The sequence below is a fragment of the Dermochelys coriacea genome, chromosome 7 (genome assembly GCF_009764565.3).
Source record: "Dermochelys coriacea isolate rDerCor1 chromosome 7, rDerCor1.pri.v4, whole genome shotgun sequence".
In the NCBI taxonomy this organism is placed as follows: domain Eukaryota; kingdom Metazoa; phylum Chordata; order Testudines; family Dermochelyidae; genus Dermochelys; species Dermochelys coriacea.
Window position 1 is genome coordinate 89,618,846 of NC_050074.1, and position 24,460 is coordinate 89,643,305.

General features: G+C 38.7%; 1 long non-coding RNA gene across 1 annotated transcript in view; it reads left to right on the forward strand.

Annotated features, from left to right (window-relative positions):
- The first annotated feature begins 20,805 nt into the window (after positions 1-20,805).
- The window catches only part of LOC119859446, a 60,657-nt gene continuing 57,002 nt past the window's right edge, over positions 20,806-24,460 (forward strand). The window contains exon 1 of the long non-coding RNA XR_005294212.2: positions 20,806-20,913. This is a non-coding gene — a long non-coding RNA (uncharacterized LOC119859446). The remainder of the gene's footprint in view (positions 20,914-24,460) is intronic.

Below are 24,460 nucleotides of genomic sequence, written 5' to 3' on the forward strand. Positions count from 1 at the left end.
GTTTAATTATGGAGTTTCCACTTTGGTCTGTTGATTTTTTTTTTTTTTTTTTTTACAAATTCCCAGTGGTTCTGTAACAAGTGTGTATTTCTGGTTCTTGATTTATATTCTTTTTTTTAAACTTGCCAGATGAGTTGATTGGGATAAAGATTGCACTGCAAGCATGGCATCTGGCAACTGAGGCAGGAAGAGCAGCTGTGTCTATTGCATATGCTATTAAAGAAAAATGATACACAACACCTTTCACACACTGTCCCCACATAATCTAGTCCTCCTTTTAGTCATCTTCCCCCCCCTCACCCCATCACAGCCATCCACCGCTAACCTGGTCTCCCTCAGTCATCCTCTGCAACTCACTCCAAATCATATTCACCTAGTGACACACACCACGTCTCCCTCCAAGCCACCCACTACATCCCCTACCCCCAGTGACATCATTACTCAGCAAGACTGGTTATATGACCATTATACCTCTTTTACCCTATCTGGGCTTGTGCTGAGAGGCCTATTGGAATGAGCGGAGCTAACATTAGGCTGGCCGATTTATGCAACTTGGTCTCAGTTATGCAGTTATCTCTTTTATGAGATTATTGTGAAAGATGTTACTTTTGTTGGGAACTGGTGTTGGACTGATCTGGATGATACTGAGGGCCAGATTGATGGTTCCTGGTTCCATGGTCTTTGAAAGGGAGGTATCAAGTAAGGTGTCTGAGACAGCCAATAAATATACCACATGATATTTTCCTGGAAGCTAATCTCTGCTTACTTTGTCTCCTCGTTCCTGTCATACCGATGACTTGGTAGACCAGGGAATCCTGCCCCAAACACTTTTTTTTTCTTCTGGATCACCAGACCCCAAAAGTACCGCAAGCCTATTCGACCATCTTCGCTATCCTTTTAGTACATTGTCTCATGAAGAGAATGTAGGAACTGCTATACTGGACCAGGCACCAATCCATCTAGTCCAGTATCCTATTTCTGCCAGTGGCAGACCCTAAAGAGGAGTGTGCAACAACCAGGCAGATGATGGATACTCTGCCCCTCCACATTCTCATCCATCCCTGATAGCTAGAGATTGGCTTAAACCCCTAAACATGAATGGCCAAGTATTGAGAATTTAGTTTGTGTTGAAATTTGAGGTGAGGTTTTGTAGGACATTACTGTAGCTTGAATAATGTACAGTAGAGTACAGGCCTTTATCCTGGAAAAAAACTCACCCAGGAGTGATGATGGAAAGGCCTTTTATCCCTCTATGTTTAGGTCAAATGAATGCTACTGAAAAAAGGTGTTATTGTTGGTGTCATAGATGCTTCTCTTTGGTAAAACTTCTGGACGGATATTATGGATTATCCTGTTTTTTGTAATATTTTTAATTAGTGCCCTTAACCTTTAACAAGTTTAACTAGTTTAAGAAATAGAAATCTGAATACATTATCATATGTTTTTAAATACATTGTCCTGCTTCATACACCATATTTTCAAGGGGGTTTAAATGTATGAGGGGTACTTCAAATACAAATTCTAAGAATCTGAGCTAGCTGGTTAAGAGAAAAGGATAGACCTAGTGCAATCCCCCCAAAAAACCACTTGTAGCAGCTTTTTAGATACAGTATTGCTGAGACTTCAAAAAACTTCTGCTATCAATAGTCTGTTCAATTAACTCTGTGTAATACTTCAATGCAAGATAATGCATCTGTTTTGTATTAAAATAGTTATGCTGCTGAGGTCAGTTTAAGCAAATGACAATAAGCTATAGTGTACACTTTTAGTACTTTGAAATTAGGTCCACTGAAGAATTTCAACATCGCAAAGAGAGCCTGTATCAGCAGTAGCTCTTAATCACACATGAAAAAACTTAATTTACACAACATAATCTGGTTTAGTGTCTCATCTGTCCATGTACAGCCTGTGGATATTAGAGACTAGGGTACAAGAGGAACTTTACTCCTTTGAGCCTACCATCTTTCCTTAATACTTCTGTGGAAAGAGCTACCATGGAGCCATTGCTGTGTAGTACAGAGAAAGTGGCAAATCCTCCTGTATGGTCACGCCCTAATCTGCCCATTCTGTGCAATAGAATTCTGCTATGCTTAGAGCCTTCAGCACCTGCAGGTCCAGGGATAGGTCAGTGGCTCTTGACCTCTCCAGACTACTATACCCCAAGTGTCAATTCTCTTAAAAACTTACAAAATCAGGCATCAAAATACCGAGTTGGCATAGCACACTATTAATGTGTTAATGCTTACTTTCTTATTTTTACCATACTATAAAATAAATAAACTGAAATATAAGAAGTGTACTTGCATTTCATTGTATAGTATATAGAGCAGCATAAAATCACTGTCCATGAAATTTTAGTTTGTACTGACTTCACTAGTGCTTTTTATGTAGCCTGTTGTAAAACTAGGCAAATATCTAGATGAGTTGATATCAGTGATATTTTTTTCCATAGACCCATGGCAGGTTCCAAGTTATGCACACCTGGTCCATGGTATTTGGGTGGCCTTGTTTGGTGAAGGTGGCTTTAATTTTATTTGAGTGTGCATCCCAGACTTTCTCTTTAGAGTGCATTCTGTGGTATCTGAGTGCCTGGCTGTAGATAACCGATTTCTTGGTGCATCTTGAATTGTTGCTGGATCTGTGGAGGTGTGGTGATCTGTGTGTTTCTTGTATCTACTTGTTTTTAGGATTCCATTGTTCAAGCTGATTGTGATGTTCCAGATGTTGATGTGGGAGTATTCTAGAGAGAATTTGGATGGATAAATAGTGTTGTGGTAGAAATCTGAGGGAGTTTAGGATATGTCTCCAGAGTATGAAAATGTCATCGGTCTATCTCGGGTATATTGTTTTGTGTTTCATTTTGCCAGAAATTCTTCTTTGAGGTGGCCCATGAAGAGGTTGGCATATTGGAGAACCATCCTAGTAACACTGGCTGTTCCCATGGCTTGGACAAAGGGTTTGTTTGTTAAATGTGAAGTTATTGTAGGTAAGGATTAAATGAATGAGTTTGGCAATGTGTTTGGGGTGGATATCCCAGCATAGCACATTTGACACAGGCACAAATCTATAATTTTACATTTAATAAAATTAATAGCATTGATAAAGGAGTTCAAAACCCCCTAACTTACACAAAGAATATGGTAAAAGTGAAAGTGCATGAGACTTAAATTTCTGTTTGAGTAAACAGAATGTAAAATTCAATTATATAAACGCCAAGGAAACAATAAATGCTCACTTATGAAACCTGGAACAAAATAGTTAAATTCCTTCACTGCCTGCTACGATGTAGTGTGTTTTATAGGCCAGCATTTATTTCCACCCTCATGGTCTTGAGAAATTTAGAGTAAAACTAACTCTCTTCATGGAAGACTGTTTAACTTAGAATATCTTGGTTGTATATGATGTTACATGAGGGCCAGATCCAACACAAATTAGCCACAGCCTTCCAAGCTACTCAAAGCCAAAGATGCTGACTCAAGGACAAGCTGACTTACATCCAGGAAAAAGGTCAGTCTGCCAAGGACATAAAAAAACTGAAGCTCTATAATGGGGAGCTACAGAGCTGATTGGATGAGATCTCTGCTTCCTTTTGCCATAAGTATTCTGAGTCAGACAAGTTGAGGTTCTCTGAAATATTTTATGGAGATTTTTAAAATAGTTATTGCTGCTGGTTTTCATGTCTCTGCCTACAAAGGCAGGCTGTCTTATTTATCATAAATCCAGATATCTAGACCTCTGAGGGAGAGGAAAATTCTATCAAAAATAGGTTTTCTATACAAAATAGAGAGATACTTTTATGGCCTGATATTTTAGGGTTTAATAGGGGTAGGAACACGTGCTGGGAATCTCCCCTTTCCAGTGATGAAAAAACTAATGATTCATAGATTCATAGATACTAAGGTCAGAAGGGACCACTCTGATCATCTAGTCCGACCTCCTGCACAGCGCAGGCCACAGAATCTCACCCACCACTCCTATGAAAAACCTCACCCATGTCTGAGCTATTGAAGTCCTCAAATCATGGTTCAAAACTTCAAGGAGCAGAGAAGCCTCCCTCCAGTCAACCATGCCCCATGCTACAGAGGAAGGCAAAAAAACCTCCAGGGCCTCTCCAATCTGCCCTGGACGAAAACTCCCTCCCGACCCCAAACATGGCAATCAGCCAAACCCTGAGCACATGGGCAAGATTCACCAGCCAGATACCCAGGAAAGAGTTTTCTATAGTAAATCAGATCCCATCCATCTAATATCCCATCTCAGGGGATTTGTCCTATTTACCCTGAATATTTAAAGATCAATTACTTACCAAAATCCCATTATCCCATCATACCATCTCCTCCATAAACTTATCGAGTAGAATCTTAAAACCAGATAGATCTTTTGCCCCCACTGCTTCCCTTGGAAGGTTATTCCAAAACTTCACTCCTCTGATGGTTAAAAACCTTCGTCTGATTTCAAGTCTAAACTTCCTGGTGGCCAGTTTATACCCATTTGTTCTTGTGTCCACATTGGTGCTGAGCTTAAATAATTCCTCTCCCTCTCCTATATTTATCCCTCTGATATATTTATAGAGAGCAATCATATCTCCCCTCAACCTTCTTTTAGTTAGGCTAAACAAGCCAAGCTCCTTAAGTCTCCTTTCATATGACAAGTTTTCCATTCCTCGGATCATCCTAGTAGCCCTTCTCTGTACCTGCTCCAGTTTGAATTCATCCTTTTTAAACATGGGAGACCAGAACTGCACACAGTATTCTAAGTGAGGTCTCACCAGTGCCTTGTATAACGGTACTAAAACCTCCTTATCCCTACTGGAAATGCCTCTCCTGATGCATCCCAAAACCGCATTAGCTTTTTTCACAGCCATATCACATTGGCAGCTCATAGTCATCCTATGATCAACCAATACTCCAAGGTCCTTCTCCTCTTCCGTTACTTCTAATTGATGCGTCCCCAACTTATAACTAAAATTCTTGTTATTAATCCCTAAATGCATAACCTTACACTTCTCACTATTAAATTTCATCCTATTACTATTACTCCAGTTTACAAGGTCATCCAGATCCTCCTGTATAATATCCCGATCCTTCTCCGAATTGGCAATACCTCCCAGCTTTGTATCATCTGCAAACTTTGGGTCTCGAGCTAACAGACTTTAAATATCACTTGTGCGGGGCTGAATAGTGTCCACATTGAACCTTGGAACAGAGTATTTGGGATAAAAAGGAAAGATCTAACTTTGTTTTTATTTAAAAAAAAAGCAGACCAGAAGAGTTATGTGGTGCCCTTCTTGCCCCCCAAAATTAGTGCCCAGAGCAACCATCCTGATCCCCTGTCCCTAAGGCCAGTCCTGCCCAAAACCAACAGTTACAGAATCATGCTCAGGGGGTTGGAATGCTGGAAATGATTAGTGGAGATGGATTTGTGGGAAGAACGCAGACTGGGGTAATCAACTGCCTGATAAATGAAATTTAGTTCATGGATATCACTACTATGTTTGATTTATGTGCTCATAATATCCTTCATATGAACCACTAGGAACAAGTGAGTACTGCAGTCCTTTGAGGTCAGTACTTCAATTTGAGGTACTGGGAATTGTGAATTAATGAATCAATGTGAATCAAAGTGAATCAATAATGATGATAAAGTTGGGTAAATCTTTTGCCAAATTCCCACTTTTCCTGTTATCTTTAGGAGTTTGTGTAAATTGTCTCAAACTTCCCCCTCCAGTCCTCAGGTGCTTATATACAGCCATATGATTTTAAACTTAGTCCTTAGCATCTATTTCCCCTGTGTAAACAATGCAAAACCTAATTTCCATATCAACTGTAACATGTCTTTGAGTTATTCCTTTCCTAAGGTAACACAAGGGCATTCTTGTATTATTAATTATGAAGCATCTAGAATTATTAAAACATTCTATGAGGAATCAAGATATGCACTTCATTATGTAAATGATGTATTAATATTTTAATGTTCTGTTCTACATCCAGACTTCTGCAGTTGCATTCCAACACAGCTGTCTTTTTGAGGCAATGTGTGTTACCTGAAATTCTGTTGTGCCCAGGTGGGCATGCTGATTTCCTGTTAACATGAATAGAAATTACTTCCACATCAAGTGGAGAGTAGACTTCTATGAGCACAACAGAAATGTCCAAAGAGCAGACCAAACGCCAGATAAGAACGGCCATACTGGGTCAGACCAAAGGTCCATCTAGCCCAGTATCCTGTCTTCTGACAGTGGCCAATGCCAGATGCCCCAGAGGGAATGAACAGAATAGGTAATAATCAAGTGATCCATTCCCCTCTATTCGACATTGGTGAGACCTCATCTAGAGTACAGTGTCCAGTTTTGGACCCCACACTAGAAGAAGCATGTGGAAAAATTGGAAAGCATCCACCGGAGAGCAACAAAAATTATTAGGGGACTGAAACACATGACTTATGAGGAGAGGCTGAGGGAACTGGGATTGTTTAGTCTGCAGAAGAGAAGAATGAGGGGTGATTTGTTAGCTGCTTTCAACTACCTGAAAGGAGGTTCCAAAGAGGATGGATCTAGACTGTTCTCAGTGGTAGCAGATGACAGAATGAGGAGTAATAGTCTCAAGTTGCAGTTGGGGAGGTTTCGATTGGATATTAGGAAAAACTTTTTCACTAGGAGGGTGGTGAAACACTGGAATGTGTTACCTAGGGCAGTGGTCTCTAAACTTTTTTGATCGTGCACCCCATCAGTAAAAAATTTTTGAGCATGCCCTCCCAAAATTTATTTGTTTATTTATGTATAAATTATGTACATGTACTACTGTACTAATATATTATGTACATTATAAAACATACACAAAAATAGAAATTTAAAAGGATGAGATAAAGATGAAATAAACAATATTTTAAAATGTTTTTTATTTTATTAACGGTACAAAAAACCTGTTTGCTCTCACTAAAAAAAATTATTAATAATAATAATTTTAGTGAGAGCAATGTGATTGAATATGCTTCATTATTTTTGAAAATCTTGGTTTAACACTTTGTGATACATCGATTTGAAGGACTAAGTTCAGTTTATTTCGCACCTTGGTTTTAATGGCTGTCATAGCTGAAAAAGATGCCTCACAAACATACGTAGATCCAAATGGAAGAAGTACATTATTGGCTGAGCTTACTAAATCATGATACTCATTTTTCCCAATTATGCAAAGGTTTTTATTGAAATTCAGCTAGTAAATTTCCATCTTCCCTGATGTCACTCAGTTGTTCTTGCAAACTAATCGGAAGATGTTGCATTTTTATATTTTTAACAAATAGGTTCAAAACCCACTGAAACTCTTCCTTTGGAAGATTTTTAAACAGGTTAGAAAATTCTGTTTCCGAGTTTTTATAGGTGACACACTTACATCATTTTCAGCAACAAAATCACATAACAATGGAAACATTTTCAAACATCCGTTTTCAAAATGCTCTCTCCATAGCACGAGTTTCTTTTGAAAAGCAGTTAATTTCTCACTCATTGTTAAAATGTCACCTTTACCTTGAAGGGGCAGATTAAGTGTGCTTATTTTTTTCAAAAATATCTGCTAGGTAGCATACTACTGACAGCCGCTTGTCATCACAGAAAAGGTCAGCAAATTTGGAACACCTGTCTTTTTGTAAAAGAAAAATGCATAACTCATCTTTAAGTTTGACAACTCTTTTAAGCACTTTGCCACGAGATAACTAGCGAACCTTTGTGTGGTACAAAAGATTTTCTTGGTCACTCCCCATCTCATTACAAAGTATTGTAAAGATTCTATTATTTCAAGGTCCTGTTTTTATAAAATTAACCACATCGATGACATCCTGTAGCACTTTGTGCACTTTTGGCTCCAACTTCTTTGCTGCAATAGCTTGCCTATGAATGATGCAGTGAATGAATTTCACATGTGGTGCTATCTCTGTAACCTTACCCCAGAATCCTTTCTTTATTCCAGTCAAAGCAGCCGCTCCATTTGTGTTTACACTTACACAGTTTTTCCATAAAACATTGTTTTTATTAAAGAAGTCATTTACTGTTGAGAATATATCTTTTCCGGTACATATTTCCTTTAGTGGCTCACAAAAAAGTAGTTCTTTGTGTATTTCATTATTGTAACAGAATCTAGCAAGTACCATAAGCTGAGCCATGTTAGAAACATCTGTACTTTCATCCAACTGTATAACAAACCTCCCACACTGCGTAATTTGTTCTAATACTTGTTTCTTCAAATCTTCAGCAATGTTTTCTATGCGTCTTCCAACAGTATTTGCTGACAAAGGAATGCATTTTAGTTTGTCATCATATTGTTTTCTGTGTATTATTTCATCCATTTTTACCGTGGCAGGAAGAACAAGTGTTTCCCCACTGGTACGTGGCTTTTTGTCTTTCGCTATTAAGTAAGAAACCTCGAAGGAGGCTTCTAAACATTTATCATTAAGTTTAGTGAAATTTTGTAAAGTACTGGATTGAGTATCTCATGACTTTAAACATTGGTGAAAAAATTTTAGTGGTTTGTCTTCATGTTCTGGATGCTTAGTTTTTAAATGTCTTGCTAATCGTGATGGCTTCACACTATCATTAGGTAATATCTCAAGGCACAATATATATTTAGGGCAAGGTTCATCGTTAACGATAGTGGATGTAAATCCATATTTCAAATAGTCTCCTTGATAATTTAGAATTTTTTTGGCTGACTTCTTGTCAGATCTGATTAGATCGTCATTGTTTTTACCTCATAATGTGGCTGTCGAAGAGCTCGTACTAGGAGTAGGAGAACTGTCAGCTCTGCCATTTTCTTGTTGTTCGCTTGTGCTCTCATTATTAGTATTATCTTCAATCCAAGGTTTCTTTGCAGGAATCTTTTTAAGCCACTTGTCCATTTTTTGAGGGTTAGTTTAGTTAAAACTAGATAATATAATCCATAAATCCACTTAACCGGGCACACGTAAACTGCAATACGTCGCAATAGGCTGAAAGTGAACGAACAAGTGAGGGCTCCACTGTCAACCCCTCCACGTTGTGGAACTCCCACTCTTCCATCAGGATACCTCGCAGGGCCAGCTCCAGGCACCAGCGTAGGAAGCACGTGCCTGGGGCGGCACACTGTAAGGGACAGCATTCTAGGCGGCTCTCCTCCAGCCGCCCCTTCCCCCCTCTCCTTCCGGCAGCACTCCTCCTGCCACACCGCCCTTTTTTTCTTTCTTCCCCCCCCCCGGTATCACTCCTCCTGCCGCACCCCCCAATGGATCGTCTTGTGCACCCCACTTTGGATACCACTGACCTAGGGAGATGATGGAATCTCCTTCCTTTGAGGTTTTTAAGGTCAGGCTTGACAAAGCCCTGGCTGGGATAATTTAGTTGGGGATTGGTCCTGCTTTGAGCAGGAGGTTGGACTAGAAGACCTCCTGAGGTACCTTCCAACCCTTATATTCTATGATTCCCTGTCACTCATTCCCAACTTCTGGCAAACAGAGGCTAGGGACATCAACCCTGCCCATCCTGGCTAATAACCATTGATGGACCTATCCTCCATAATTTATCTAGTTCTTTTTTGAACCCTGTTATAGTCTTGTCCTTCCCAACATCATCTGATTCTAAAATGTAGCCCACAGCTGGCTTTGCCTTGTAAGTGCAGGATGAGGGGGGAAAGTCCTAATCATTTGCAAGGTTTTGTTGCTGAATTTTATACAAGCAATTTCAATTTAAATACTTAAGATTAAGTTCAAACAATTACTATAGGTGTGTGTGTGTGTGTGTGTGTGTGTGTGTGTGTGTGTGTGTGTGTGTATATAAATGTATGCTGATATTTGTCAGAGTTCAGCAACATCTTATATTTAAAGTTATCCAGAAAAGAAGTTAAGAATGAAACAGAGCAGGTTGGTGGCTGTTTATAAGAGTTATTTGTTGAATATGTAGCATTTTTAATAGAAAATAAGCCTTTTGTGGAAATGAGTTCAAATTCCATTGCATGTTGATTCATATAATGGAATTTGAACTAGGAAGAGGCCCAGAGAATGCAGTAGCAACTACTTAAAGGAAGCAGTATGTGGCTGCTGTTTTATAATGGCCCTGGGTTGGAATATTTCCACAAGACTAGAACTCTGATTCAGCAAACTATAGCATATGCATCCGATGAAGTGAGCTGTAGCTCACGAAAGCTTATGCTCTAATAAATTTGTTAGTCTCTAAGGTGCCACCAGTACTCCTTTTCTTTTTGCGAATACAGACTAACACGGCTGCTACTCTGAAACCTATAGCAGGATACATTCATTAACTCCATGAAAGCACCTGATTTGAGTTTGGCTGAGACTATTTTGTGTATTTCTCCTGCAAGCTGTTTGGACATAGGATTTTATATGAATTAAATATTTTCTTATTTATTGCCACTTTTATCTACACCATGTCCTTGTTTATGCTGCAAAGTGGAGAAAATGTTTATTATGATGGAGTATAATATTATTCTTTTTCTAGTCTCTGTTTGAAACATTTGCTTTCCTCATCTTTATTTGCCTAATAGAGAGATCCAAAACTTCCTGCTACTGAATGTGACTATATTTTTGACATAATTGGTGGCAGAATTAGCACCTCAAGCTTACTAGGAATTGCAAGCAAGTTATACCATGTGTAAAGCTATGAGAAATTTTAAATAGGTCGTCTTACTTGTCAGTACTAGCATCTAAACGGTAAATTATCAAAGCAATTCATAGGGATTTGCCTATGCCTCTCCCCGAATGTAAAAGATAACCATGTAGCTTAACACCCCATACAATGCTCTGAAAATTTAACCCTAAAAATAAGACAATACAGTTTGTACTGAATTGTACTTAATAGAGAAGTTTGTCACTTTCCTATATGCAATGATTCTTAATTTTGCAATGATAGCCAGTGATGGACCTATCTTCCATGAATTTATCTATTTTTTTTTAACCCTGTTATAGTCTTGGCCTTCACAACATCCTCTGGCAAGGAGTTCCACAGGTTGACTGTGAGTTGTGTGAAAAAATACTTCCTTTTGTTTGTTTTAAATCTGCTGTCTATTAATTTCATTTGTTCTTCTATTATGAGGAGTAAATAACACTTCCTTATTTACTTTCTCCAAACCAGTCATGATTTTATAGACCTCTATTATATCCCCCCCTTAGTCGACTCTTTTCCATGCTAAAAAGTTCCAGTCTTAATTATCTCTCCTTATATGGCAGATGTTCCATACCCCTAATAATTTTTGTTGCCCTTTTCTGAACCTTTTCCAATATATCTTTTTTCAGATGGGGTGACCACATCTGCATGCAGTATTCAAGATGTGGGTGTACCATGGATTAATATAGGGGCAATACAATATTTTCTGTCTCCTTAACTATCTCTTTCTTAATGATTCCCAACAATTGGCTTGCTTTTTTGACTGCTGCTGCACATTGGATGGATGTTTTCAGAAAACTATCCACAATGACTCCAAGATCTTTCTTGAGTGGTAACAGCTAATTTAGACCGCATCATTGAATATGTATAGTTGGGATTATGTTTTTGAAATATGCATTACTTTGCATTTATCAGTATTAAATTTCATCTGCCATTTTGTTGTCCAGTCACCCTGTTTTGAGAGATCCTTTTGTAGCTCTTCGCAGTCTGCCTGGGACTTAACTATCTTGAATAGTTTTGTATCATCTGCAAATTTTGCCACCTCATTGTTTACCCCTTTTTCCAGATCATTTATGAATGTTAAATTGGACTGAGCCCAGTACAAACCCCTGGGGAATACCACTATTTACATCTCCATTTTGAAAGCTGACTGTTTATTCCTACCCTTTTGTTTCCTATCTTTTAGCCAATTATCAATCCATAAGAGGACCTTCCCTGTTACCGCATGACAGCTTACCCCGCGTAAGAGCCTTTGGTGAGGGACCTTGTGATAGGCTTTCTGAAAATCTAAGTACAGTATATCCACTGGCTCCCCCTTGTCCATGTGCTTGTTGACTCCCTCAAAGAATTCTAGTAGATTAGTGAGGCATGATTTTCCTTTACAAAAACCATGTTGACTCTTCCCCAACAAATTATGTTCATCTATGTGCCTGACAATTTTGTTCTTTACTATAGGTTTCAGAGTAGCAGCCATGTTAGTCTGTATTCGCAAAAAGAACAGGAGTATTTGTGGCACTTTAGAGACTAACAAATGTATTTGAGCATAAGCTTTTGTGAGCTACAGCTCACTACATGGGATGCATCCGATGAAGTGAGCTGTTGCTCACGAAAGCTTATGCTCAAATACATTTGTTAGTCTCTAAGGTGCTACAAGTACTCCAGTTCTTTACTATAGTTTCAACTAGTTTGCCCAGTACTGAAGTCAGGCATCATAGAAATAGAAGAATCTGTGGTTTGCTTTCTAACAACTGATTCTAAACCTGCTGCTGAGCATAGAGTAGACTTGGCACTGGATTCATGAACTTGTAGCTTATTTACTTTACTAACTAATTTCATATGAAGGTTGCGTTTGTCTTTTTTTCTATTGGACAATTTGATATATAAGTCTAATTTTTACTTTAAGGAAGAACAATAAAAATCTTGCTGTACTGAAAGGTTCAAAAATAATTTTATTCTGGATAAATATGTTCCTTTTGCATTGCCCTATTTTTTTCTTGTAATTTTAAACGTATCTTTTTATCCTTAGTCATTCATCATTTGAGCATGCATTCTCCAATTCTTATTTCTCATTTGAGCATCTCATTCTCCAAGCTTATTTTTGATCCAACAAATTACATGCTCTTGTGGTTCTAAACTTTCTTCATTTTTATTATTTTTAACTTAAAAATCTGTATTTGACATCTTATAATACATGTTTCTCTGTCTCTTCAGTTGCTTCCTCACAACATTTCTCAAGTGTACAGCCTTTCCTAAGAAAAAATAAAAAAGCTTAATGAAATAGACTGGACAGTAACAGAAAGTGTTTCCCATGAGTTAAAACAACTCTTCAGGTATGTGTTCCAGGTATTACAATTATTGCCTCTGAACAAATTCAGTGTTTATATGTATTCAACCTTTCAAAGCCTCTGTGTCAGTTGTTCGTTCTTATGTCTGCTTAAAAGTTTAAACATTAGTAATTTGTGCTTTAAAATCAAACAAATCTACAAACTAGTTTGAGGTTTGCCCATCACTAATATTAGCTATTCATAAATGCATATTTTCAATAGATAAAGAATTTTGATTTCAGATACACTCATATTAGTAGTCTGCTTATAAGATTGCTGCCAAATTAGCTCCCATATTCAATGCTCCAGACAGTGACCTGAAGGAGAACCTATTGTTAAGCTACTTTCAGGTGCCACTTAATTGTTGGTATAGGCAATTTATACCTTTTACAATATTTGGTTTTTTCACTGTTTTTTCCTAGTTGACAGTTGCACCACAGATATGTGTACATATTTGTTGAGACAGGATATTTTAGGCAGAATTTTTCTTATTCACTTCTTAAGAACATAAGAACGGCTATACTGGGTCAAACCAATCCTCCATCTAGCCTTATATCCTGTCTTCTGACAGTGGCCAGTGACAGATGCTTCAAAGGGAATGAATAGGGCAGTCAGGTGATCCATTCCCTGTTGTCCAGTCCCAGCATCTGGCACTCAGAGGCTTAGGGACACCCAGAGCATGGGGTTGAATACCTGACCATCTTGGCAAATAGCCATCGATGGACCTATCCACCATGAACTTACCTAAGTCTTTTTGGAATTCGGTTATACTTTTGGCCTTCACAATATCCCTTGGCAGCAAATTCCACAGGCTGACTGTGCATTGTGTGAAGTATTTCCTTCTGCTTGTGTTAAACTTGCTGCCTATTAATTTCATTAGGTGACACCTGATTATTATGTTATGTGAAGAGTTAAATTACACTTTTTCTCCATGCCATTAATGATTTTATGGACCTCTATCATATTACCCCTTAACGGTCTCTTTTCCAAGCTGAACAGTCCTAGCCTCTTTAATCTCTCCTCATATGGAAGCTGTTCCATATGCTTAATTTTTGTTGCCCTTCTCTGTACCTTTTCCATTTCTAATATACCTTTTTTGAGATGAGGTGACCAGAACTGCACACAGTTCTTTTGAATAATAAAGTTAGCTAAACACAAACTTCTTTACCATCTGCACATCTAGCAAGCTCACACTTGCCATTTTTTTTAGCATTTTAGTAACATAGACACTTTGTGAGGCTTTCAAAATTTGCCAGTTTCCTTGTTCTTCACATAGCAGGGCAGAGTAGAGAAATGGTTGGTAGAGCTTATTCTGAAACATAATTAATATATGGTTTGTCAATCAGTGAAGTATTAAATTGTGGTCCATAATTGTAAAAGGTGCATCATTTTTGGTACTTTATACTATAATACTTGTGTTGCTTTCAAATTGTTTGCAGGAAACATTTAAAAAGTCATCTGTGTATTCAGTGTTTCAAAATGTGAATGCTGCATTTTCTAAGATCAAAACTGTAGCATTTAAGTGCACAGAAAAATACCACCGCCAGATCAAAAAACGTATTCTTCCCCTCCCCCACGCATCCCCCCCAAAAACCCTACCAACCCACAAAGGGCTAGATCCATAACTGTTGTAAATTGGCTGGCTTTGTTGAATTAAAAGGAATTACTTATATTCGTGATTAATTTGGCCCACCTTGTCTTCTAGTCCTGCAATAGGTAGTTTGATGTGGTATTACAGAAAATACATTGGCTGCCATTCAAAGAAGATTATTAGAGCTTTTATAGATAGGATATGTGGGATTAATAAAATATAATGTAATGTGTAGTTAAAATTGCCACTACTTAGGGCTACTACTGCTGAAGTCAGCGATAAACACCAACTGAATTTAATTTGCTAGTAAAAATGGAAATGTTACAGTATCCCCAAACAAAAGTTATACTGTAATAGAACAGTAATTAGTCCTCTATTTCTTTTTTAAAAAAGGTTTGGATAACCATTGGTTAAAAATATATCCTCAGTTTAGTGCAGTGTTAGTAATTTAACATTCAATACAAACCACAAAAGACTATTACCACTGTAGCTTCTAATAACTATACCTAAGAGGAAGGAGGAACAATATGGCATATTTTTTTAATGTAATTATAAGGCTGTCATGGACATCTTAAAGATCTTTTAGTTTATTTGCTCTTGCTTTAAGCAGGAACTTATTTTCTTCCATTGGTCCCCAACTGTAATAGCAGGATGTGGTTAGTGCAACTATATGACCTCATGTTTCTTAATCACGAGAATGGTATTTCCAGTAACTAGTCTCTTCCAAGAGGCAGTATTAATAAGTTATCTGATCTAGTGTTTGCAGTCATGCCAAAATGAAAATGTTGATATGTCAGACCAGGATGCCAACAATAAATTTATTGACTAGCATAGCAACAACAAGAAAGTTGTTAATTTTGGAGAAACATTTTAAAATAAAATTATTAATCCTACAATTGTCTTGTTCATAGATACTCTTAATGGCTGAGTGAAATTTTTTTGGAAGTGACAAAGACCTGTGATGATTTGTAAAACCATATATAGATAATGTTTTGTGAGGACTTACTGGAAAAGAAGCAGTACAATTCTACCTTTAAATTGAAAACCAAGAATCATGGTCTGCCATTGCTGTACAGGCAAATCTCACTGACTTGCATGGAAATTCCTCATGCAGGATGAAGGCAGGATCTGGCCTTTGTATTACTCTTTCAGGTTTAATTCTATTATCTTAATTACACCATGGATGTGATTTCATGAACATTACCTCAGACAGTGTTTCCCAAAATGTGGGGCATGCCTTGCTGGAAGAGGGATGAGAACAGATTTCTCATTTGTTCTCCAAGATGTCAGCTTTCTTTTTGTTAAAACAAATAAATGAATAAATAAATAAATAAGAGAATTTCAAGTTCTTATGGTTGCTAAGAACCTTGAAAATGTGGCTAATATAAGTGATGCAGGGATATCTGAGTTTGTAGAAAGCCTGAAACAATAGATCTGAGGTGAGAACTGGTATTTGTAAAGGGCAACATTGTGAACTACTTCATGCTCCTGAAAGAATGTAAGAAAGCAGAGGAAGTGTCACAATATGAAGATCTATGTTAGCGCTTCCCAAAGTGAAGGGGGTAAGAGATCTAGCTTTGGGTGGCATGGAAGATGTATAAATTAAGATGCATAAACCTTTCATAAAACATGGTGGGGTTGCAGGTGTGAGCATGAAGTTATCATTTGCCTGAAGTGAGGCACAGCTTTCAAAAGTTTGGGAAACACTGACCTAGATACAGTATGTTGGCAGTGGAAACTCCACTGCCATGTCTGAATGCATATGAATGTGGGAGACTATCTCCTCAAACATTATAATGACAACTCTAAGGACTGAATAAGTCATCTTAGAAAACAGACAGGACTGAGAGATCTCAAGCCATTTCACAATAGGAAAAAACCCTACACAGGGCCATGCCCTGTGACGGTTGGCACCATGGGACCCATAGTCACAATCAGGAATCCATTTGCCCCCTTTTTGATTCTCGCTAATGGGTTTAATTGTACATTTTGGCATGTACCTGAAATCCTATGGTCTGAGTATGTATGTGGAGTGTTTGTCACCTCCAGGGTGCCAAATTCCTATAACAAAATAGGTGTTGGTGTTCTATTTTAAGTGAATAACAACTTTTATATATGATATGGCAAAATTAAAGACTGGCTTGTTCTGATGCCATGATTGAACCTTGCCAGATATGCTTGCTGCTCTGATTCAGTGCTTTATTGTACCTTTAGGCACCCTTAAAGTAGACAGATCCAATTTTAACTTGCACGTACGTTATAGCAGATTCTCGCAGCTGGACATGTTCAAACTATACCCCTATTATTTTAGAAACCACACCTTTCTCAGTCTTTCTACCAGTCCCTTACACTGACTCTGATGTAAATCCTTTTACACTCACTCCTTCTGTGTTACACACCTCTCCAGCTGCTTAGTTAGTTTTTTCAGTTCCTGTCACAGGTACAGATGATGGCATTCCATGAACTACCAGCTCTGAATTTAGCTCCGAATGTCGATTGACAGCATAAGAGAGTATTTGCAGGGGTGTGCACATAAACAGTTCATTGACTGATTTGGCTTTCTAACCATTTTAAAAAAATGTGACTGATTACCATTGAGCATAAAATTGATTTTCAATTCCTGACAATTGGGGCAAATTTGAAATGCTAGCTAGGTCCAGTTTCAAGGCAGATCCACTGAAGCCCTTTGTGGCCAACAGTTTCAAATGATGATACCTTCCTGAAGATTCCTGGCAGTAAAGTCTGAATATATTGATGCCTTGAAAAAGCAAATGACCTGGAGCTATTGTCTAAGCAAATTTCAGAGCTGGTATAAACACCATCAGCTCATTATCTTCAACCCTAACCCAGCTACTTTACCCAGGTTTATACAAGGTCCTTTGTGCATATAATAGCTGCTTACAGTCTTTTCCCCTTGATGTCCAATTCATTTAAACTTTAGCTCCTTATTTCTATTATTTCTAATTCTATATATGAATGAAATAATGGAATGTTTATTCTGGGTACTTTGGTTTCTGGCAAAGCAAGTGCCCAGATGATTTTGACAGAGGGGGGGAGAGAGAGAGAGAATGGGATTAATACTTGTCTGTTGTAAGCATGTTGACAAAAGTGCTGTGTGAGTGCAACTACTAGTAGTTATACAGGTAGTTGAGGTAAACTGCAAAATAATGGTTAACAACACTTCACAATGGTTAGCAGCTGTTGTGATATGACCATTCCCTAACGTGCTGACCAGTGTAGTCTCATTAATTCCTTGTGCTCCCTGATGACTGTCTATATTGACTTGTTTTCTCATGTCTTATCCAGACCGTAAACTCTTTGGAGGGGAGGGGACTGTTGTTTGGTTCTGGTTTTGGTTAGTGCCTAACACAATAGTGTCCTGGTCCATGACTGGGCCTCTTAGATTCTACTGCAGTACAAATTATTAATAATTATAAAACAGTAATCCAACAGTACCATAGCAGCTCTCTCATATCTTGTCTGGGAGCACACAGTCTCCTGTCTATTGACTATGGAGCACTCACTACATCAGGGCTTCTGTAGCCTCCTGCAGTTGCCGAATTCTTCTCTGCATATAATAGATGCTGTATAGCTATATAGCGAAAAATCCGGTCACTCCTCCACCTGTACAAACATCCCTGCAAATCTGGGTTCTATGGTGAAGAAAGTATTAACATCCTGGGCCTGATTCAAAGCCCATCAAAGGCAACTGAAACATTCCCACTGAAACCTGGTTCCCTTTGCAGTGAAAAGAGTGTGTGTGTGTGTGTGTCTGTCTGTCTGTCTCTTTCGCTCGCTGTTTCAGACTCTCCTATCCAGCTTCCCGAGAGCTAGAGTCACAAAGGTTGAATGCTAGCTCTGCTGCTACTGCTCCACTCAGAGCCATGATGCAACTCCCATTGTGAAAGCCCCACAGCTGCACACACAGAGTGTGGGGGCATTCTATCCTCAACACCCTGAGGTCCGATAGGAAGTGATGGTGAAATTATGGGGGTCTCAGCTAGGTTGCTCCATAGAGAGTATAAAGACCGAGTGATTGTGGGTAAAGTATTTCCACCCCATTTCTGTTTAAATTTTCTTGTTCCCTCAGAAGACTCAGCTACAACAGAATTCCTACGGAGTCTAACAGACCAGCATGGAGTCTGTATAAAGAGGAGCTGCTTATAAAAGTCTTAGAATTAATAGATGTTTTGTATATTCAGTGTTGTCACTTAAATAAAGTACCTTCAACCATTTCAGATGTGCAACATGATGCTTAGGTTTCGACCTAAGCAAAATTTCAACATGGGTTTCATCTAGGGTTCTAGGCTGTTGCATGCTTTAGAAACCTTCTTACAGAATATAATGACCTTTTGACCAGTTTAGATAAGAGTGGGGTGTGACTGTTTGTTCTATTAATGCCAACAGTCACTGTTGGATCTATTGATCACAATGTTTTGACTGATCACCTTGAAAGGTCTTTGGTAATGTGGAAGCTTAAAGCTTACCTTCTCAGTGAACACTTTTCATTGATTAATTCTGGTACATATCGTTAAGCATAGGTTTCAGAGTAGCAGCCGTATTAGTCTGTATTCGCTAAAAGAAAAGGAGTACTTGTGGCACCTTAGAGACTAACAAATTTATTTGAGCATAAGCTTTCATGAGCTACAGCTCACTTCATCGGATGAGCTGTAGCTCATGAAAGCTTATGCTCAAATAAATTTGTTAGTCTCTAAGGTGCCACAAGTACTCCTTTTCTTTTATCGTTAAGCATAGGTCACAGATTTTGTCTTTTTGTGTTATACCATAAGCATCATCTGGGGTTTCAGTACTATTATGGCACACCTAGTAATCTTTCTGATTATAGGTTGCAAAATCATACATTTTTCAAAAAATAAATGTCCTTCCCTCTGTTAAACCTTGTTGTTAAAAATGAAAAAAGTAAAAATCTTATTAACTTTTCATCATTATTACCAGTTTTGCATTTCAACTGATGAATCAGGGTTTCAAGCCATTTTTCCTTTCTCATTTTATGCTGTAGCACATTAGTACAGTATTCAGACTGCCAACACTTCAATGGAAAATTGTAAAATCCAACAAAAAACTCTTCTTTGGATTAAAAAAATATATTTCTTGGGAACTGATCCATTTAAAATTACATTATCTGAAGAAATACTTGATATTCAACAAAAAAAATACCGATTACATTTAAAAACTAAGCAAAGTCATTGCCTTGAATCGTAACTAACAAGCTCATTGCATCAAATTTCTTTATGAAGTTTCATGATGCTCATCTCCATATTTTGAGAGAACTGGGAGTTATTTCAGGTTTGGCAATTTCACAAATATTTTTCCCTGTGCATTTCTTATGATGGATTACATGTAAATAAGCATTGTATCCTGTCGATCATATAAAATAATTGGTTTAGTGTTGCCTGGTTTGTTGTTAAGTGCAAGGTTTTGACTTGTGCCTTTTGAGACCTCTTTTAATTGTACGTTATGCATAATTTAACCTTGTAAAGTAGAATTCTGACTTGTTGCTTAATTAGTGTCATAATCTACTTTAAAAGGCACAACTCAGACTGCTCCCCTCACGATAGTTACAACATAATCATCTTCTATATGTTTTGTATTTCCTGAGACTTGTTTTCTTCCTCTTGCTTTTTCCTGAATGAGGAAGTGATTACAAGATCACCTCTTAAATTATATTTTTAAGGCCTTCCAGACTGTAGTAAAGGAAGAGACAGAGTCAGCACTCCATTTCATAAAGTATCAGTAAAGGAATTAATAGTACCCTCATTTTATTTTTCTCTTAGCAAGGAGCTGAAATGATTCACATAAATTTAGGAGGAGGCATAAATTCATTCCAGAGAACATGGTTGTAAAATGTTAAAATAAGATTAATTAAAGTCAAATGAAATTGTCTGCAGTCCAGAGCAATAGCTTATTGTAGAAACTCTGGGGTAGAGAAATATTCTTGTGATTGGAGTGATCAACTTTGTGGGTACTTTTCATGGAATCTGGCAGCTTTGAAAGTTATCATTATTTATCATTATTTTTATCTTTATTTTCATTTTTTTTAAATACTGTGATGTGATGTACCTGGTCTTTCATGGCCCCCTGCTGGACGCCTACTACATGCTGCCCCAGGAAGGAGCAGTGGAGGTGAGCCCTCCAGGCCTGGCTAGAAAGGCCTCATGGAAGCAGCCAATCAGAGCCCAGCAGACTCAGATAAAAGGAGCTGCAAGGGCTTATCAGGGCAGTTCTTAGTTGGAATCAGCAGGGTGAGGAAGGGTGTTTCTGTCTGACTAAAGGTGCTTGACTGGCTGGATTTACTGGATGTGGGAGAGAGAAGACCTGAAAACTTTAACCCTAAGGTAACGGTCAAAGGTAAAGGGACCAGGTAGGAAGAGGCCCAGGGAATGCAGTAGCAACTACTTAAAGGAAGCAGTATGTGGCTACTGTTTTATAATGGCCCTGGGTTGGAATATTTCCACATGACTAGAACTCTGATTCAGCAAACTATAGCAGGATACATTCATTAACTCCATGAAAGCACCTGATTTGAGTTTGGCTGAGACTATTTTGTGTATTTTCTCCTGCAAGCTGTTTGGACATAGGAATTTTATATGAATTAAATATTTTCTTATTTATTGCCTAGCAAGGACAGTGACATATGGGGGAGCCAGGAGTGGGGAAAAAGATTGCAATACCATACCCAGCTGCTAGGAGGCACTTGAGATGAGTGCCTCCCATCACATGTATACCAGGAGTGCTCTTCACACACCCTTTTAGTATCCCTTCCAATATTTAAAACTGCACACTAGTCAGTTATACTGGAACTGTTACTGACCACCCATATGTACATCATATAATCCTATCATACTACAACTAAGGCTCAACCCTACAATATGGTGAGCATGTTACTTCATTGCACTATTCTCAAAGTTAAGCACATTCTTAAGTGCTTTGCAAGATTAAGGATGGAGTGTTCAACCTTCCATAGGACTGACCCTTGAGCAACCTCTGCTCCCACCTCTCCATTATTCCATCAGCTCCCACATATCTGCTTCTTGCAATGTGTCCAGAATATTTAGACATTCAGGTTAGGATGGACTGGGGAAGAGGGTGAATACTCAATGTTGAAATATGGCATCTTGAATCAAGGAATAAATGTACTACTTAGTATTAATAATATGCTAAATATAGGCTATACAACAATAGACATATTTTAAAATAGATTTTTAAAATCACTTGTGTGATTGTATTACATTGAACAACATAATATTATTTATGGCAAGAATAGTATGAGTGACTGAGAATTGCTAGAATGGAGCCTGAGCACTGTGGGGTTACTCACTTCTGAAAGTACTCCTTGAAATGGTTGTATTTTGTGAAATTTTCACAGCTTCTCCCTCCAACAGCACTTAGAATCATAGAATATCAGGGTTGGAAGGGACCTCAGGAGATCATCTAGTCCAACCCCCTGCTCAAAGCAGGACCAATCCCCAATTTTTGCCTCAAATCCCTAAATGGCCCCCTCAAGGATTGAACTCACAACCCTGGGTTTAGCAAGCTAATGCTCAAACCACTGAGCTATCCCACTTATGAGGTGGCAGCATGCAGCAGAAATTCAGAAACACAGCTGTTTGAAAAGCTCAGGTTTATCAGAAATACCATTCACCTGCACTTGGTGGGGGAACCTGATGGAGCCAGTGGTAAAAGGGGGACAGTCCCAATAGCAAAAGGGGAGAGACATTTGCCAAGGGACAATAAGTAGCTCCTTCTCCTGGGAATCTCTGGCATCCATTGGCCAGCAGGGGAGAGGGATACTGATTGGCAGCATTCCCCAGCTCCCAGTATTTAGCCCCCACAGGGGCCCAGTGGAGTTTCTTTGGCTTTGTTTCAGCAGCTCACCGGAACTAGGAATGGAAACCCAGCCTGACAGATGCTGCAGGTCTAGCTGGTCACCTGTTTAGGGAGTTAGGAAGGATTTTTTTTTTCTCATGGGCCAATTGGACCAGGGAGGGTTCAGTTGTGGTTTTTTTAACTTCCTTGCATGCTTTCAAGCTGTAGTGGGTTAAGTAGGAACGTGCTTAGTACCAAACTGGAGGGTCGGGGGTGTTTGTTGCAACTTGTAGCCAGTGCTGTTAATTACAGTGCCGTTAATAGAGTAAAAAGAATGGGTTCCCAGAGGTAAGACCTGGGATTTGAGTGATGGGGTTTAGGCTTATGTGATAGGATCAGATCTTGTAGCCTTTGCAGTCTGAGATCAGACCTTGTAGCCCTCGTGGGCTGCTGCACCTTTGCCCCCCCCCCCAGCAAGGATTGGGAGTGTGGGAGAGCGTGCTCGGCTTCAGAGAGCTGAGTCCTGGAGGCTAGGTTGAGGAGTGCTTATCCCATTTTATGGGTTATATGGTAAGGAGCCCTGCAGTCCCTGCACTGGAACCGTGTAAATACTTGGTGTGTATATAGGCATAGGCGTGATGGGTAGGTAGTGCCCCTCCTCCGTGTTAAAGTTTTAAAGTTGCAGCCTGCCATTTAATTCCATGCATATCTGTCCTCCTTTTGCCTCTGTGTCCACCTCAACAGCTAGCCTATCTGCAGACCTATTCCTTCTCTCCTCCCTCACTCACACCTTATTGGAAAAAGTACAGTTGGCCAATCACTAATGTATAGGGTGACCAGATGTCCCAATTTTATAGGGACAGTCCCGATTTTTAGGTCTCTTTCTTGTATAGACTCCTCTTACCCCCCCCCGCCCCCTCATCCTGTCCTGATTTTTCACATTTGCTGTCTGGTCACCCTACTAATGTAATGATGCCTTTCTTAAAATGTTGATTTCAGAGTAGCAGCCGTGTTAGTCTGTATTCGCAAAAAGAAAAGGAGTACTTGTGGCACCTTAGAGACTAACAAATTTATTAGAGCATAAGCATCCGATGAAGTGAGCTGTAGCTCACGAAAGCTTATGCTCTAATAAATTTGTTAGTCTCTAAGGTGCCACAAGTACTCCTTTTCTTTTTTTAAAATGTTGAGTCCATTTGTATCATACCAAGAAAATAATATATACTATAGTATATTTGTAGAAACATTGACTTGGTCTGAAAGTTGTATGGGTGTAAACAAACTGCTAGAAGTGAAGGCCTGCTCCTAATTTATGCCCCTGTCTGCTTGAACATTCCACACACAATTCTATGGTTAATTCAGTTTCAGGGGAAAAAAGTTGAAGGCTCCCTTCAATTCTAGCTATGGATCTTAAATCATTCTAATTATTGCTGTTGTATTTGCATAGCTCTTTTCAAATCAAGGTTTTAAATTGCTTTAAAAACATTGTACAAATAAACCAGCATGAAACCACTAGAATGTATGCATCTCTGGAGTGGCATGTGACTGGTATTATATACCTTATGACAGCTTCCATTTATTGTTCAGTTTTCTTCTTTGTAATCTAAGAGAGGGATCTCCTAGACCTCATGTAAATATCCTGAGGTTAAAATCAAAGCCAAATGTAAATGGGGAAACAAGCTTTAATCACCCTTACAATGTGGCTGTGGTCACTGATTGTCAAAAGTGACATTCTGATTGGCTAGCAGTGCCTTTGTGAAGACTTCACTTGCATTTACTGGCTCCAGTTGGCACACTTGGGTTTATCACTGAAACCAATTCCAACTCCTGTTGTGTTAAATGAATGGTGGTGTCTGGTGAAAGGGATTTGATTTTTCTTTCGTACTTTCAAAACAAATGACAAGAGATTAGAGTTGGAGCAAAACAGTGAGTTTTCCAGGGCCTTGCAATCCCCACTCCCAAAATGCAAGTTGTGGCAGTTTTGGGAGCTCCAGCCTATTTAAACTCGCTTTCTGTTGTACTAAATGGGTCTAATGTGTGAATTGTTCCGCCAGGTCAATCAATTGACTCCTGTGTGAC